The sequence below is a fragment of the Schistocerca nitens genome, chromosome 10 (genome assembly GCF_023898315.1).
Source record: "Schistocerca nitens isolate TAMUIC-IGC-003100 chromosome 10, iqSchNite1.1, whole genome shotgun sequence".
In the NCBI taxonomy this organism is placed as follows: domain Eukaryota; kingdom Metazoa; phylum Arthropoda; class Insecta; order Orthoptera; family Acrididae; genus Schistocerca; species Schistocerca nitens.
Genome location: NC_064623.1, coordinates 132243764 through 132259961, shown reverse-complemented (window position 1 = coordinate 132259961; position 16198 = coordinate 132243764). Strand labels below are relative to the sequence as shown.

The following is a 16198-nucleotide window of genomic DNA, read 5'->3' as shown; positions in this document are numbered from 1 at the left end:
AGACACCGAGCAGCCACACTAGGTGGGCGGCCTAAGCCGTAGGCGAAATGTGCTCACTCGCTTGGGCGCGACGTCAAGCTCTAAATAAGGCTTTCACTAGCGTGAGCGTTGCGTGAGCGTCGTGGAAAGTCGGAAAAGTCGTCTGCATGGGTGAGTGCCATGTTTGGGGAGCGTTTCGTAGTTTGCGCAGTGCAATGGAGACGCGGAAACGTGTTGTGGCCCAGTGTTTTGCAGTTGGACGACAAGAGTGGTACACAGTAGTAAAGTGCGAGGCAGTGAGTTGGCATGAACAGTCGAGTGCACAATTGGGCTTCAGATGTGCTTGTTACCTCAGGCGCGGTGTGATTGTCGACAAGGTTTGTGACTGTCCTTTCAAAAAATGGCTCTGAGCACTATGGGACTCAACTGCTGTGGTCATCAGTCGACTGTCCTTTCAATTTAAGACGTTAAATACAGACGTAATTTGTAGTCGTAATACCAGAGCATCGAAACTACTTGGAACTCTTGTGTATATGAACTTGACCGCGCCTTTGTACACTGGTCCCTTCACCCCTACAAACCAACCAACCATCAGGTCCGTGCACATCAGAGTAGCAAAGAATGGAAAACAGCGCAGCTTTGTTGCGCTTGGGGGCGTAGCTCAGTTGGTAGAGCGTTCGCTTTGCATGTGAAAGGTCCCGGGTTCAAGCCCCGGCGCCTCCATGTTTTGTGGACAGTGCATGGTAAGTGTTGGTCGCGGCGAGCCTAAAGACACGCAAGATGTTGCAAAGCCAGCGTCACAGCTCATGTGATGTATACTGACGTAAGGAGAGCAAGACGTAAATGTGAGGACCGGCTGTTGTCGAGGTGTCATCGAGTGCAAATCTGTCTTAGGTATAACGGCCTAACCTCAAAGAAGTCTAGAGAGTGGACAACACGTTCGTCTTACTCAGAGCGGTGGCCGAACGCTATTTTCGACGTTGTGCGCGCCACTTTAATTTTGGCCAACTACGATTCGATACAGAATGCAGGAAACCTGAAAGACACCCTCACGGACACATTGAGAATAGTGTTTGTCTGCGGAATAATGGGAGTGCAAGGGGTCTGTGATATTGATATGGTTGTATGTAGCACTATTTGTCATCAGGGGGCGTAGCTCAGATGGTAGAGCGCTCGCTTAGCATGCGAGAGGTACTGGGATCGATACCCAGCGCCTCCAGAATTTTTAACACACCTACATGCGCACACTGCCACGCAAGTGGGATAATTCACAGCCAGCGAATGTGTCAAGGCAGATACGAGCGAACGATTAGCAGTCACAACTGGCAAGCGTGATGTTACGCGCAGGAAGCACCCTCCTCCCACCGCTACACTGAATTTAGAAACAGTACAAGTCTGCCCTTAAGATTCTCAAACCTATGTCGGAAAGATCTGCCTTGCGCCGAGTTCACAAAAATCCCACTGCACATTCCCATTCTTTACGTGCAGTCGGCTGCTACTGGTGTTGCTAGTTGTGACTGCTGATGACAGATGCCGTAGCAATCAATTCATGGAGTGAGTTGTATGTTTTGCGATACTCTGTCTCTGACAAGCAAGCAGAGGTGACACAGGCGCGAACACGGGAAGCTTGCAGCCCCTCGCTGCCTGCAGACACCGAGCAGCCACACTAGGTGGGCGGCCTAAGCCGTAGGCGAAATGTGCTCACTCGCTTGGGCGCGACGTCAAGCTCTAAATAAGGCTTTCACTAGCGTGAGCGTTGCGTGAGCGTCGTGGAAGGTCGGAAAAGTCGTCTGCATGGGTGAGTGCCATGTTTGGGGAGCGTTTCGTAGTTTGCGCAGTGCAATGGAGACGCGGAAACGTGTTGTGGCCCAGTGTTTTGCAGTTGGACGACAAGAGTGGTACACAGTAGTAAAGTGCGAGGCAGTGAGTTGGCATGAACAGTCGAGTGCACAATTGGGCTTCAGATGTGCTTGTTACCTCAGGCGCGGTGTGATTGTCGACAAGGTTTGTGACTGTCCTTTCAAAAAATGGCTCTGAGCACTATGGGACTCAACTGCTGTGGTCATCAGTCGACTGTCCTTTCAATTTAAGACGTTAAATACAGACGTAATTTGTAGTCGTAATACCAGAGCATCGAAACTACTTGGAACTCTTGTGTATATGAACTTGACCGCGCCTTTGTACACTGGTCCCTTCACCCCTACAAACCAACCAACCATCAGGTCCGTGCACATCAGAGTAGCAAAGAATGGAAAACAGCGCAGCTTTGTTGCGCTTGGGGGCGTAGCTCAGTTGGTAGAGCGTTCGCTTTGCATGTGAAAGGTCCCGGGTTCAAGCCCCGGCGCCTCCATGTTTTGTGGACAGTGCATGGTAAGTGTTGGTCGCGGCGAGCCTAAAGACACGCAAGATGTTGCAAAGCCAGCGTCACAGCTCATGTGATGTATACTGACGTAAGGAGAGCAAGACGTAAATGTGAGGACCGGCTGTTGTCGAGGTGTCATCGAGTGCAAATCTGTCTTAGGTATAACGGCCTAACCTCAAAGAAGTCTAGAGAGTGGACAACACGTTCGTCTTACTCAGAGCGGTGGCCGAACGCTATTTTCGACGTTGTGCGCGCCACTTTAATTTTGGCCAACTACGATTCGATACAGAATGCAGGAAACCTGAAAGACACCCTCACGGACACATTGAGAATAGTGTTTGTCTGCGGAATAATGGGAGTGCAAGGGGTCTGTGATATTGATATGGTTGTATGTAGCACTATTTGTCATCAGGGGGCGTAGCTCAGATAGTAGAGCGCTCGCTTAGCATGCGAGAGGTACTGGGATCGATACCCAGCGCCTCCAGAATTTTTAACACACCTACATGCGCACACTGCCACGCAAGTGGGATAATTCACAGCCAGCGAATGTGTCAAGGCAGATACGAGCGAACGATTAGCAGTCACAACTGGCAAGCGTGATGTTACGCGCAGGAAGCACCCTCCTCCCACCGCTACACTGAATTTAGAAACAGTACAAGTCTGCCCTTAAGATTCTCAAACCTATGTCGGAAAGATCTGCCTTGCGCCGAGTTCACAAAAATCCCACTGCACATTCCCATTCTTTACGTGCAGTCGGCTGCTACTGGTGTTGCTAGTTGTGACTGCTGATGACAGATGCCGTAGCAATCAATTCATGGAGTGAGTTGTATGTTTTGCGATACTCTGTCTCTGACAAGCAAGCAGAGGTGACACAGGCGCGAACACGGGAAGCTTGCAGCCCCTCGCTGCCTGCAGACACCGAGCAGCCACACTAGGTGGGCGGCCTAAGCCGTAGGCGAAATGTGCTCACTCGCTTGGGCGCGACGTCAAGCTCTAAATAAGGCTTTCACTAGCGTGAGCGTTGCGTGAGCGTCGTGGAAAGTCGGAAAAGTCGTCTGCATGGGTGAGTGCCATGTTTGGGGAGCGTTTCGTAGTTTGCGCAGTGCAATGGAGACGCGGAAACGTGTTGTGGCCCAGTGTTTTGCAGTTGGACGACAAGAGTGGTACACAGTAGTAAAGTGCGAGGCAGTGAGTTGGCATGAACAGTCGAGTGCACAATTGGGCTTCAGATGTGCTTGTTACCTCAGGCGCGGTGTGATTGTCGACAAGGTTTGTGACTGTCCTTTCAAAAAATGGCTCTGAGCACTATGGGACTCAACTGCTGTGGTCATCAGTCGACTGTCCTTTCAATTTAAGACGTTAAATACAGACGTAATTTGTAGTCGTAATACCAGAGCATCGAAACTACTTGGAACTCTTGTGTATATGAACTTGACCGCGCCTTTGTACACTGGTCCCTTCACCCCTACAAACCAACCAACCATCAGGTCCGTGCACATCAGAGTAGCAAAGAATGGAAAACAGCGCAGCTTTGTTGCGCTTGGGGGCGTAGCTCAGTTGGTAGAGCGTTCGCTTTGCATGTGAAAGGTCCCGGGTTCAAGCCCCGGCGCCTCCATGTTTTGTGGACAGTGCATGGTAAGTGTTGGTCGCGGCGAGCCTAAAGACACGCAAGATGTTGCAAAGCCAGCGTCACAGCTCATGTGATGTATACTGACGTAAGGAGAGCAAGACGTAAATGTGAGGACCGGCTGTTGTCGAGGTGTCATCGAGTGCAAATCTGTCTTAGGTATAACGGCCTAACCTCAAAGAAGTCTAGAGAGTGGACAACACGTTCGTCTTACTCAGAGCGGTGGCCGAACGCTATTTTCGACGTTGTGCGCGCCACTTTAATTTTGGCCAACTACGATTCGATACAGAATGCAGGAAACCTGAAAGACACCCTCACGGACACATTGAGAATAGTGTTTGTCTGCGGAATAATGGGAGTGCAAGGGGTCTGTGATATTGATATGGTTGTATGTAGCACTATTTGTCATCAGGGGGCGTAGCTCAGATGGTAGAGCGCTCGCTTAGCATGCGAGAGGTACTGGGATCGATACCCAGCGCCTCCAGAATTTTTAACACACCTACATGCGCACACTGCCACGCAAGTGGGATAATTCACAGCCAGCGAATGTGTCAAGGCAGATACGAGCGAACGATTAGCAGTCACAACTGGCAAGCGTGATGTTACGCGCAGGAAGCACCCTCCTCCCACCGCTACACTGAATTTAGAAACAGTACAAGTCTGCCCTTAAGATTCTCAAACCTATGTCGGAAAGATCTGCCTTGCGCCGAGTTCACAAAAATCCCACTGCACATTCCCATTCTTTACGTGCAGTCGGCTGCTACTGGTGTTGCTAGTTGTGACTGCTGATGACAGATGCCGTAGCAATCAATTCATGGAGTGAGTTGTATGTTTTGCGATACTCTGTCTCTGACAAGCAAGCAGAGGTGACACAGGCGCGAACACGGGAAGCTTGCAGCCCCTCGCTGCCTGCAGACACCGAGCAGCCACACTAGGTGGGCGGCCTAAGCCGTAGGCGAAATGTGCTCACTCGCTTGGGCGCGACGTCAAGCTCTAAATAAGGCTTTCACTAGCGTGAGCGTTGCGTGAGCGTCGTGGAAGGTCGGAAAAGTCGTCTGCATGGGTGAGTGCCATGTTTGGGGAGCGTTTCGTAGTTTGCGCAGTGCAATGGAGACGCGGAAACGTGTTGTGGCCCAGTGTTTTGCAGTTGGACGACAAGAGTGGTACACAGTAGTAAAGTGCGAGGCAGTGAGTTGGCATGAACAGTCGAGTGCACAATTGGGCTTCAGATGTGCTTGTTACCTCAGGCGCGGTGTGATTGTCGACAAGGTTTGTGACTGTCCTTTCAAAAAATGGCTCTGAGCACTATGGGACTCAACTGCTGTGGTCATCAGTCGACTGTCCTTTCAATTTAAGACGTTAAATACAGACGTAATTTGTAGTCGTAATACCAGAGCATCGAAACTACTTGGAACTCTTGTGTATATGAACTTGACCGCGCCTTTGTACACTGGTCCCTTCACCCCTACAAACCAACCAACCATCAGGTCCGTGCACATCAGAGTAGCAAAGAATGGAAAACAGCGCAGCTTTGTTGCGCTTGGGGGCGTAGCTCAGTTGGTAGAGCGTTCGCTTTGCATGTGAAAGGTCCCGGGTTCAAGCCCCGGCGCCTCCATGTTTTGTGGACAGTGCATGGTAAGTGTTGGTCGCGGCGAGCCTAAAGACACGCAAGATGTTGCAAAGCCAGCGTCACAGCTCATGTGATGTATACTGACGTAAGGAGAGCAAGACGTAAATGTGAGGACCGGCTGTTGTCGAGGTGTCATCGAGTGCAAATCTGTCTTAGGTATAACGGCCTAACCTCAAAGAAGTCTAGAGAGTGGACAACACGTTCGTCTTACTCAGAGCGGTGGCCGAACGCTATTTTCGACGTTGTGCGCGCCACTTTAATTTTGGCCAACTACGATTCGATACAGAATGCAGGAAACCTGAAAGACACCCTCACGGACACATTGAGAATAGTGTTTGTCTGCGGAATAATGGGAGTGCAAGGGGTCTGTGATATTGATATGGTTGTATGTAGCACTATTTGTCATCAGGGGGCGTAGCTCAGATGGTAGAGCGCTCGCTTAGCATGCGAGAGGTACTGGGATCGATACGCAGCGCCTCCAGAATTTTTAACACACCTACATGCGCACACTGCCACGCAAGTGGGATAATTCACAGCCAGCGAATGTGTCAAGGCAGATACGAGCGAACGATTAGCAGTCACAACTGGCAAGCGTGATGTTACGCGCAGGAAGCACCCTCCTCCCACCGCTACACTGAATTTAGAAACAGTACAAGTCTGCCCTTAAGATTCTCAAACCTATGTCGGAAAGATCTGCCTTGCGCCGAGTTCACAAAAATCCCACTGCACATTCCCATTCTTTACGTGCAGTCGGCTGCTACTGGTGTTGCTAGTTGTGACTGCTGATGACAGATGCCGTAGCAATCAATTCATGGAGTGAGTTGTATGTTTTGCGATACTCTGTCTCTGACAAGCAAGCAGAGGTGACACAGGCGCGAACACGGGAAGCTTGCAGCCCCTCGCTGCCTGCAGACACCGAGCAGCCACACTAGGTGGGCGGCCTAAGCCGTAGGCGAAATGTGCTCACTCGCTTGGGCGCGACGTCAAGCTCTAAATAAGGCTTTCACTAGCGTGAGCGTTGCGTGAGCGTCGTGGAAGGTCGGAAAAGTCGTCTGCATGGGTGAGTGCCATGTTTGGGGAGCGTTTCGTAGTTTGCGCAGTGCAATGGAGACGCGGAAACGTGTTGTGGCCCAGTGTTTTGCAGTTGGACGACAAGAGTGGTACACAGTAGTAAAGTGCGAGGCAGTGAGTTGGCATGAACAGTCGAGTGCACAATTGGGCTTCAGATGTGCTTGTTACCTCAGGCGCGGTGTGATTGTCGACAAGGTTTGTGACTGTCCTTTCAAAAAATGGCTCTGAGCACTATGGGACTCAACTGCTGTGGTCATCAGTCGACTGTCCTTTCAATTTAAGACGTTAAATACAGACGTAATTTGTAGTCGTAATACCAGAGCATCGAAACTACTTGGAACTCTTGTGTATATGAACTTGACCGCGCCTTTGTACACTGGTCCCTTCACCCCTACAAACCAACCAACCATCAGGTCCGTGCACATCAGAGTAGCAAAGAATGGAAAACAGCGCAGCTTTGTTGCGCTTGGGGGCGTAGCTCAGTTGGTAGAGCGTTCGCTTTGCATGTGAAAGGTCCCGGGTTCAAGCCCCGGCGCCTCCATGTTTTGTGGACAGTGCATGGTAAGTGTTGGTCGCGGCGAGCCTAAAGACACGCAAGATGTTGCAAAGCCAGCGTCACAGCTCATGTGATGTATACTGACGTAAGGAGAGCAAGACGTAAATGTGAGGACCGGCTGTTGTCGAGGTGTCATCGAGTGCAAATCTGTCTTAGGTATAACGGCCTAACCTCAAAGAAGTCTAGAGAGTGGACAACACGTTCGTCTTACTCAGAGCGGTGGCCGAACGCTATTTTCGACGTTGTGCGCGCCACTTTAATTTTGGCCAACTACGATTCGATACAGAATGCAGGAAACCTGAAAGACACCCTCACGGACACATTGAGAATAGTGTTTGTCTGCGGAATAATGGGAGTGCAAGGGGTCTGTGATATTGATATGGTTGTATGTAGCACTATTTGTCATCAGGGGGCGTAGCTCAGATGGTAGAGCGCTCGCTTAGCATGCGAGAGGTACTGGGATCGATACCCAGCGCCTCCAGAATTTTTAACACACCTACATGCGCACACTGCCACGCAAGTGGGATAATTCACAGCCAGCGAATGTGTCAAGGCAGATACGAGCGAACGATTAGCAGTCACAACTGGCAAGCGTGATGTTACGCGCAGGAAGCACCCTCCTCCCACCGCTACACTGAATTTAGAAACAGTACAAGTCTGCCCTTAAGATTCTCAAACCTATGTCGGAAAGATCTGCCTTGCGCCGAGTTCACAAAAATCCCACTGCACATTCCCATTCTTTACGTGCAGTCGGCTGCTACTGGTGTTGCTAGTTGTGACTGCTGATGACAGATGCCGTAGCAATCAATTCATGGAGTGAGTTGTATGTTTTGCGATACTCTGTCTCTGACAAGCAAGCAGAGGTGACACAGGCGCGAACACGGGAAGCTTGCAGCCCCTCGCTGCCTGCAGACACCGAGCAGCCACACTAGGTGGGCGGCCTAAGCCGTAGGCGAAATGTGCTCACTCGCTTGGGCGCGACGTCAAGCTCTAAATAAGGCTTTCACTAGCGTGAGCGTTGCGTGAGCGTCGTGGAAGGTCGGAAAAGTCGTCTGCATGGGTGAGTGCCATGTTTGGGGAGCGTTTCGTAGTTTGCGCAGTGCAATGGAGACGCGGAAACGTGTTGTGGCCCAGTGTTTTGCAGTTGGACGACAAGAGTGGTACACAGTAGTAAAGTGCGAGGCAGTGAGTTGGCATGAACAGTCGAGTGCACAATTGGGCTTCAGATGTGCTTGTTACCTCAGGCGCGGTGTGATTGTCGACAAGGTTTGTGACTGTCCTTTCAAAAAATGGCTCTGAGCACTATGGGACTCAACTGCTGTGGTCATCAGTCGACTGTCCTTTCAATTTAAGACGTTAAATACAGACGTAATTTGTAGTCGTAATACCAGAGCATCGAAACTACTTGGAACTCTTGTGTATATGAACTTGACCGCGCCTTTGTACACTGGTCCCTTCACCCCTACAAACCAACCAACCATCAGGTCCGTGCACATCAGAGTAGCAAAGAATGGAAAACAGCGCAGCTTTGTTGCGCTTGGGGGCGTAGCTCAGTTGGTAGAGCGTTCGCTTTGCATGTGAAAGGTCCCGGGTTCAAGCCCCGGCGCCTCCATGTTTTGTGGACAGTGCATGGTAAGTGTTGGTCGCGGCGAGCCTAAAGACACGCAAGATGTTGCAAAGCCAGCGTCACAGCTCATGTGATGTATACTGACGTAAGGAGAGCAAGACGTAAATGTGAGGACCGGCTGTTGTCGAGGTGTCATCGAGTGCAAATCTGTCTTAGGTATAACGGCCTAACCTCAAAGAAGTCTAGAGAGTGGACAACACGTTCGTCTTACTCAGAGCGGTGGCCGAACGCTATTTTCGACGTTGTGCGCGCCACTTTAATTTTGGCCAACTACGATTCGATACAGAATGCAGGAAACCTGAAAGACACCCTCACGGACACATTGAGAATAGTGTTTGTCTGCGGAATAATGGGAGTGCAAGGGGTCTGTGATATTGATATGGTTGTATGTAGCACTATTTGTCATCAGGGGGCGTAGCTCAGATGGTAGAGCGCTCGCTTAGCATGCGAGAGGTACTGGGATCGATACCCAGCGCCTCCAGAATTTTTAACACACCTACATGCGCACACTGCCACGCAAGTGGGATAATTCACAGCCAGCGAATGTGTCAAGGCAGATACGAGCGAACGATTAGCAGTCACAACTGGCAAGCGTGATGTTACGCGCAGGAAGCACCCTCCTCCCACCGCTACACTGAATTTAGAAACAGTACAAGTCTGCCCTTAAGATTCTCAAACCTATGTCGGAAAGATCTGCCTTGCGCCGAGTTCACAAAAATCCCACTGCACATTCCCATTCTTTACGTGCAGTCGGCTGCTACTGGTGTTGCTAGTTGTGACTGCTGATGACAGATGCCGTAGCAATCAATTCATGGAGTGAGTTGTATGTTTTGCGATACTCTGTCTCTGACAAGCAAGCAGAGGTGACACAGGCGCGAACACGGGAAGCTTGCAGCCCCTCGCTGCCTGCAGACACCGAGCAGCCACACTAGGTGGGCGGCCTAAGCCGTAGGCGAAATGTGCTCACTCGCTTGGGCGCGACGTCAAGCTCTAAATAAGGCTTTCACTAGCGTGAGCGTTGCGTGAGCGTCGTGGAAGGTCGGAAAAGTCGTCTGCATGGGTGAGTGCCATGTTTGGGGAGCGTTTCGTAGTTTGCGCAGTGCAATGGAGACGCGGAAACGTGTTGTGGCCCAGTGTTTTGCAGTTGGACGACAAGAGTGGTACACAGTAGTAAAGTGCGAGGCAGTGAGTTGGCATGAACAGTCGAGTGCACAATTGGGCTTCAGATGTGCTTGTTACCTCAGGCGCGGTGTGATTGTCGACAAGGTTTGTGACTGTCCTTTCAAAAAATGGCTCTGAGCACTATGGGACTCAACTGCTGTGGTCATCAGTCGACTGTCCTTTCAATTTAAGACGTTAAATACAGACGTAATTTGTAGTCGTAATACCAGAGCATCGAAACTACTTGGAACTCTTGTGTATATGAACTTGACCGCGCCTTTGTACACTGGTCCCTTCACCCCTACAAACCAACCAACCATCAGGTCCGTGCACATCAGAGTAGCAAAGAATGGAAAACAGCGCAGCTTTGTTGCGCTTGGGGGCGTAGCTCAGTTGGTAGAGCGTTCGCTTTGCATGTGAAAGGTCCCGGGTTCAAGCCCCGGCGCCTCCATGTTTTGTGGACAGTGCATGGTAAGTGTTGGTCGCGGCGAGCCTAAAGACACGCAAGATGTTGCAAAGCCAGCGTCACAGCTCATGTGATGTATACTGACGTAAGGAGAGCAAGACGTAAATGTGAGGACCGGCTGTTGTCGAGGTGTCATCGAGTGCAAATCTGTCTTAGGTATAACGGCCTAACCTCAAAGAAGTCTAGAGAGTGGACAACACGTTCGTCTTACTCAGAGCGGTGGCCGAACGCTATTTTCGACGTTGTGCGCGCCACTTTAATTTTGGCCAACTACGATTCGATACAGAATGCAGGAAACCTGAAAGACACCCTCACGGACACATTGAGAATAGTGTTTGTCTGCGGAATAATGGGAGTGCAAGGGGTCTGTGATATTGATATGGTTGTATGTAGCACTATTTGTCATCAGGGGGCGTAGCTCAGATGGTAGAGCGCTCGCTTAGCATGCGAGAGGTACTGGGATCGATACCCAGCGCCTCCAGAATTTTTAACACACCTACATGCGCACACTGCCACGCAAGTGGGATAATTCACAGCCAGCGAATGTGTCAAGGCAGATACGAGCGAACGATTAGCAGTCACAACTGGCAAGCGTGATGTTACGCGCAGGAAGCACCCTCCTCCCACCGCTACACTGAATTTAGAAACAGTACAAGTCTGCCCTTAAGATTCTCAAACCTATGTCGGAAAGATCTGCCTTGCGCCGAGTTCACAAAAATCCCACTGCACATTCCCATTCTTTACGTGCAGTCGGCTGCTACTGGTGTTGCTAGTTGTGACTGCTGATGACAGATGCCGTAGCAATCAATTCATGGAGTGAGTTGTATGTTTTGCGATACTCTGTCTCTGACAAGCAAGCAGAGGTGACACAGGCGCGAACACGGGAAGCTTGCAGCCCCTCGCTGCCTGCAGACACCGAGCAGCCACACTAGGTGGGCGGCCTAAGCCGTAGGCGAAATGTGCTCACTCGCTTGGGCGCGACGTCAAGCTCTAAATAAGGCTTTCACTAGCGTGAGCGTTGCGTGAGCGTCGTGGAAGGTCGGAAAAGTCGTCTGCATGGGTGAGTGCCATGTTTGGGGAGCGTTTCGTAGTTTGCGCAGTGCAATGGAGACGCGGAAACGTGTTGTGGCCCAGTGTTTTGCAGTTGGACGACAAGAGTGGTACACAGTAGTAAAGTGCGAGGCAGTGAGTTGGCATGAACAGTCGAGTGCACAATTGGGCTTCAGATGTGCTTGTTACCTCAGGCGCGGTGTGATTGTCGACAAGGTTTGTGACTGTCCTTTCAAAAAATGGCTCTGAGCACTATGGGACTCAACTGCTGTGGTCATCAGTCGACTGTCCTTTCAATTTAAGACGTTAAATACAGACGTAATTTGTAGTCGTAATACCAGAGCATCGAAACTACTTGGAACTCTTGTGTATATGAACTTGACCGCGCCTTTGTACACTGGTCCCTTCACCCCTACAAACCAACCAACCATCAGGTCCGTGCACATCAGAGTAGCAAAGAATGGAAAACAGCGCAGCTTTGTTGCGCTTGGGGGCGTAGCTCAGTTGGTAGAGCGTTCGCTTTGCATGTGAAAGGTCCCGGGTTCAAGCCCCGGCGCCTCCATGTTTTGTGGACAGTGCATGGTAAGTGTTGGTCGCGGCGAGCCTAAAGACACGCAAGATGTTGCAAAGCCAGCGTCACAGCTCATGTGATGTATACTGACGTAAGGAGAGCAAGACGTAAATGTGAGGACCGGCTGTTGTCGAGGTGTCATCGAGTGCAAATCTGTCTTAGGTATAACGGCCTAACCTCAAAGAAGTCTAGAGAGTGGACAACACGTTCGTCTTACTCAGAGCGGTGGCCGAACGCTATTTTCGACGTTGTGCGCGCCACTTTAATTTTGGCCAACTACGATTCGATACAGAATGCAGGAAACCTGAAAGACACCCTCACGGACACATTGAGAATAGTGTTTGTCTGCGGAATAATGGGAGTGCAAGGGGTCTGTGATATTGATATGGTTGTATGTAGCACTATTTGTCATCAGGGGGCGTAGCTCAGATGGTAGAGCGCTCGCTTAGCATGCGAGAGGTACTGGGATCGATACGCAGCGCCTCCAGAATTTTTAACACACCTACATGCGCACACTGCCACGCAAGTGGGATAATTCACAGCCAGCGAATGTGTCAAGGCAGATACGAGCGAACGATTAGCAGTCACAACTGGCAAGCGTGATGTTACGCGCAGGAAGCACCCTCCTCCCACCGCTACACTGAATTTAGAAACAGTACAAGTCTGCCCTTAAGATTCTCAAACCTATGTCGGAAAGATCTGCCTTGCGCCGAGTTCACAAAAATCCCACTGCACATTCCCATTCTTTACGTGCAGTCGGCTGCTACTGGTGTTGCTAGTTGTGACTGCTGATGACAGATGCCGTAGCAATCAATTCATGGAGTGAGTTGTATGTTTTGCGATACTCTGTCTCTGACAAGCAAGCAGAGGTGACACAGGCGCGAACACGGGAAGCTTGCAGCCCCTCGCTGCCTGCAGACACCGAGCAGCCACACTAGGTGGGCGGCCTAAGCCGTAGGCGAAATGTGCTCACTCGCTTGGGCGCGACGTCAAGCTCTAAATAAGGCTTTCACTAGCGTGAGCGTTGCGTGAGCGTCGTGGAAGGTCGGAAAAGTCGTCTGCATGGGTGAGTGCCATGTTTGGGGAGCGTTTCGTAGTTTGCGCAGTGCAATGGAGACGCGGAAACGTGTTGTGGCCCAGTGTTTTGCAGTTGGACGACAAGAGTGGTACACAGTAGTAAAGTGCGAGGCAGTGAGTTGGCATGAACAGTCGAGTGCACAATTGGGCTTCAGATGTGCTTGTTACCTCAGGCGCGGTGTGATTGTCGACAAGGTTTGTGACTGTCCTTTCAAAAAATGGCTCTGAGCACTATGGGACTCAACTGCTGTGGTCATCAGTCGACTGTCCTTTCAATTTAAGACGTTAAATACAGACGTAATTTGTAGTCGTAATACCAGAGCATCGAAACTACTTGGAACTCTTGTGTATATGAACTTGACCGCGCCTTTGTACACTGGTCCCTTCACCCCTACAAACCAACCAACCATCAGGTCCGTGCACATCAGAGTAGCAAAGAATGGAAAACAGCGCAGCTTTGTTGCGCTTGGGGGCGTAGCTCAGTTGGTAGAGCGTTCGCTTTGCATGTGAAAGGTCCCGGGTTAAAGCCCCGGCGCCTCCATGTTTTGTGGACAGTGCATGGTAAGTGTTGGTCGCGGCGAGCCTAAAGACACGCAAGATGTTGCAAAGCCAGCGTCACAGCTCATGTGATGTATACTGACGTAAGGAGAGCAAGACGTAAATGTGAGGACCGGCTGTTGTCGAGGTGTCATCGAGTGCAAATCTGTCTTAGGTATAACGGCCTAACCTCAAAGAAGTCTAGAGAGTGGACAACACGTTCGTCTTACTCAGAGCGGTGGCCGAACGCTATTTTCGACGTTGTGCGCGCCACTTTAATTTTGGCCAACTACGATTCGATACAGAATGCAGGAAACCTGAAAGACACCCTCACGGACACATTGAGAATAGTGTTTGTCTGCGGAATAATGGGAGTGCAAGGGGTCTGTGATATTGATATGGTTGTATGTAGCACTATTTGTCATCAGGGGGCGTAGCTCAGATGGTAGAGCGCTCGCTTAGCATGCGAGAGGTACTGGGATCGATACCCAGCGCCTCCAGAATTTTTAACACACCTACATGCGCACACTGCCACGCAAGTGGGATAATTCACAGCCAGCGAATGTGTCAAGGCAGATACGAGCGAACGATTAGCAGTCACAACTGGCAAGCGTGATGTTACGCGCAGGAAGCACCCTCCTCCCACCGCTACACTGAATTTAGAAACAGTACAAGTCTGCCCTTAAGATTCTCAAACCTATGTCGGAAAGATCTGCCTTGCGCCGAGTTCACAAAAATCCCACTGCACATTCCCATTCTTTACGTGCAGTCGGCTGCTACTGGTGTTGCTAGTTGTGACTGCTGATGACAGATGCCGTAGCAATCAATTCATGGAGTGAGTTGTATGTTTTGCGATACTCTGTCTCTGACAAGCAAGCAGAGGTGACACAGGCGCGAACACGGGAAGCTTGCAGCCCCTCGCTGCCTGCAGACACCGAGCAGCCACACTAGGTGGGCGGCCTAAGCCGTAGGCGAAATGTGCTCACTCGCTTGGGCGCGACGTCAAGCTCTAAATAAGGCTTTCACTAGCGTGAGCGTTGCGTGAGCGTCGTGGAAGGTCGGAAAAGTCGTCTGCATGGGTGAGTGCCATGTTTGGGGAGCGTTTCGTAGTTTGCGCAGTGCAATGGAGACGCGGAAACGTGTTGTGGCCCAGTGTTTTGCAGTTGGACGACAAGAGTGGTACACAGTAGTAAAGTGCGAGGCAGTGAGTTGGCATGAACAGTCGAGTGCACAATTGGGCTTCAGATGTGCTTGTTACCTCAGGCGCGGTGTGATTGTCGACAAGGTTTGTGACTGTCCTTTCAAAAAATGGCTCTGAGCACTATGGGACTCAACTGCTGTGGTCATCAGTCGACTGTCCTTTCAATTTAAGACGTTAAATACAGACGTAATTTGTAGTCGTAATACCAGAGCATCGAAACTACTTGGAACTCTTGTGTATATGAACTTGACCGCGCCTTTGTACACTGGTCCCTTCACCCCTACAAACCAACCAACCATCAGGTCCGTGCACATCAGAGTAGCAAAGAATGGAAAACAGCGCAGCTTTGTTGCGCTTGGGGGCGTAGCTCAGTTGGTAGAGCGTTCGCTTTGCATGTGAAAGGTCCCGGGTTCAAGCCCCGGCGCCTCCATGTTTTGTGGACAGTGCATGGTAAGTGTTGGTCGCGGCGAGCCTAAAGACACGCAAGATGTTGCAAAGCCAGCGTCACAGCTCATGTGATGTATACTGACGTAAGGAGAGCAAGACGTAAATGTGAGGACCGGCTGTTGTCGAGGTGTCATCGAGTGCAAATCTGTCTTAGGTATAACGGCCTAACCTCAAAGAAGTCTAGAGAGTGGACAACACGTTCGTCTTACTCAGAGCGGTGGCCGAACGCTATTTTCGACGTTGTGCGCGCCACTTTAATTTTGGCCAACTACGATTCGATACAGAATGCAGGAAACCTGAAAGACACCCTCACGGACACATTGAGAATAGTGTTTGTCTGCGGAATAATGGGAGTGCAAGGGGTCTGTGATATTGATATGGTTGTATGTAGCACTATTTGTCATCAGGGGGCGTAGCTCAGATGGTAGAGCGCTCGCTTAGCATGCGAGAGGTACTGGGATCGATACCCAGCGCCTCCAGAATTTTTAACACACCTACATGCGCACACTGCCACGCAAGTGGGATAATTCACAGCCAGCGAATGTGTCAAGGCAGATACGAGCGAACGATTAGCAGTCACAACTGGCAAGCGTGATGTTACGCGCAGGAAGCACCCTCCTCCCACCGCTACACTGAATTTAGAAACAGTACAAGTCTGCCCTTAAGATTCTCAAACCTATGTCGGAAAGATCTGCCTTGCGCCGAGTTCACAAAAATCCCACTGCACATTCCCATTCTTTACGTGCAGTCGGCTGCTACTGGTGTTGCTAGTTGTGACTGCTGATGACAGATGCCGTAGCAATCAATTCATGGAGTGAGTTGTATGTTTTGCGATA

General features: G+C 50.6%; 20 non-coding genes across 20 annotated transcripts; all 20 read left to right on the top strand.

Moving 5' to 3' along the window:
- Positions 1-629: 629 nt before the first annotated feature.
- On the top strand, positions 630-702 carry Trnaa-ugc (transfer RNA alanine (anticodon UGC)). Its single transcript has one exon. It is a non-coding gene; the product is annotated as a tRNA-Ala (tRNA).
- Positions 703-1125: 423 nt separating this feature from the next.
- Trnaa-agc (transfer RNA alanine (anticodon AGC)) lies at positions 1126-1198 on the top strand. The gene has a single exon. It is a non-coding gene; the product is annotated as a tRNA-Ala (tRNA).
- A 1058-nt stretch (positions 1199-2256) lies between these two features.
- Positions 2257-2329, top strand: Trnaa-ugc (transfer RNA alanine (anticodon UGC)). The gene has a single exon. It is a non-coding gene; the product is annotated as a tRNA-Ala (tRNA).
- A 423-nt stretch (positions 2330-2752) lies between these two features.
- Positions 2753-2825, top strand: Trnaa-agc (transfer RNA alanine (anticodon AGC)). Its single transcript has one exon. It is a non-coding gene; the product is annotated as a tRNA-Ala (tRNA).
- A 1058-nt stretch (positions 2826-3883) lies between these two features.
- Positions 3884-3956, top strand: Trnaa-ugc (transfer RNA alanine (anticodon UGC)). Its single transcript has one exon. It is a non-coding gene; the product is annotated as a tRNA-Ala (tRNA).
- Positions 3957-4379: 423 nt separating this feature from the next.
- Trnaa-agc (transfer RNA alanine (anticodon AGC)) lies at positions 4380-4452 on the top strand. The gene has a single exon. It is a non-coding gene; the product is annotated as a tRNA-Ala (tRNA).
- A 1058-nt stretch (positions 4453-5510) lies between these two features.
- On the top strand, positions 5511-5583 carry Trnaa-ugc (transfer RNA alanine (anticodon UGC)). The gene has a single exon. It is a non-coding gene; the product is annotated as a tRNA-Ala (tRNA).
- A 423-nt stretch (positions 5584-6006) lies between these two features.
- Positions 6007-6079, top strand: Trnaa-agc (transfer RNA alanine (anticodon AGC)). Its single transcript has one exon. It is a non-coding gene; the product is annotated as a tRNA-Ala (tRNA).
- Positions 6080-7137: 1058 nt separating this feature from the next.
- On the top strand, positions 7138-7210 carry Trnaa-ugc (transfer RNA alanine (anticodon UGC)). The gene has a single exon. It is a non-coding gene; the product is annotated as a tRNA-Ala (tRNA).
- Positions 7211-7633: 423 nt separating this feature from the next.
- Positions 7634-7706, top strand: Trnaa-agc (transfer RNA alanine (anticodon AGC)). Its single transcript has one exon. It is a non-coding gene; the product is annotated as a tRNA-Ala (tRNA).
- Positions 7707-8764: 1058 nt separating this feature from the next.
- On the top strand, positions 8765-8837 carry Trnaa-ugc (transfer RNA alanine (anticodon UGC)). Its single transcript has one exon. It is a non-coding gene; the product is annotated as a tRNA-Ala (tRNA).
- A 423-nt stretch (positions 8838-9260) lies between these two features.
- Positions 9261-9333, top strand: Trnaa-agc (transfer RNA alanine (anticodon AGC)). Its single transcript has one exon. It is a non-coding gene; the product is annotated as a tRNA-Ala (tRNA).
- Positions 9334-10391: 1058 nt separating this feature from the next.
- Trnaa-ugc (transfer RNA alanine (anticodon UGC)) lies at positions 10392-10464 on the top strand. The gene has a single exon. It is a non-coding gene; the product is annotated as a tRNA-Ala (tRNA).
- Positions 10465-10887: 423 nt separating this feature from the next.
- On the top strand, positions 10888-10960 carry Trnaa-agc (transfer RNA alanine (anticodon AGC)). The gene has a single exon. It is a non-coding gene; the product is annotated as a tRNA-Ala (tRNA).
- A 1058-nt stretch (positions 10961-12018) lies between these two features.
- Positions 12019-12091, top strand: Trnaa-ugc (transfer RNA alanine (anticodon UGC)). The gene has a single exon. It is a non-coding gene; the product is annotated as a tRNA-Ala (tRNA).
- A 423-nt stretch (positions 12092-12514) lies between these two features.
- On the top strand, positions 12515-12587 carry Trnaa-agc (transfer RNA alanine (anticodon AGC)). Its single transcript has one exon. It is a non-coding gene; the product is annotated as a tRNA-Ala (tRNA).
- A 1058-nt stretch (positions 12588-13645) lies between these two features.
- On the top strand, positions 13646-13718 carry Trnaa-ugc (transfer RNA alanine (anticodon UGC)). The gene has a single exon. It is a non-coding gene; the product is annotated as a tRNA-Ala (tRNA).
- Positions 13719-14141: 423 nt separating this feature from the next.
- On the top strand, positions 14142-14214 carry Trnaa-agc (transfer RNA alanine (anticodon AGC)). The gene has a single exon. It is a non-coding gene; the product is annotated as a tRNA-Ala (tRNA).
- Positions 14215-15272: 1058 nt separating this feature from the next.
- On the top strand, positions 15273-15345 carry Trnaa-ugc (transfer RNA alanine (anticodon UGC)). Its single transcript has one exon. It is a non-coding gene; the product is annotated as a tRNA-Ala (tRNA).
- Positions 15346-15768: 423 nt separating this feature from the next.
- On the top strand, positions 15769-15841 carry Trnaa-agc (transfer RNA alanine (anticodon AGC)). Its single transcript has one exon. It is a non-coding gene; the product is annotated as a tRNA-Ala (tRNA).
- The last annotated feature ends 357 nt before the right edge of the window (positions 15842-16198 follow it).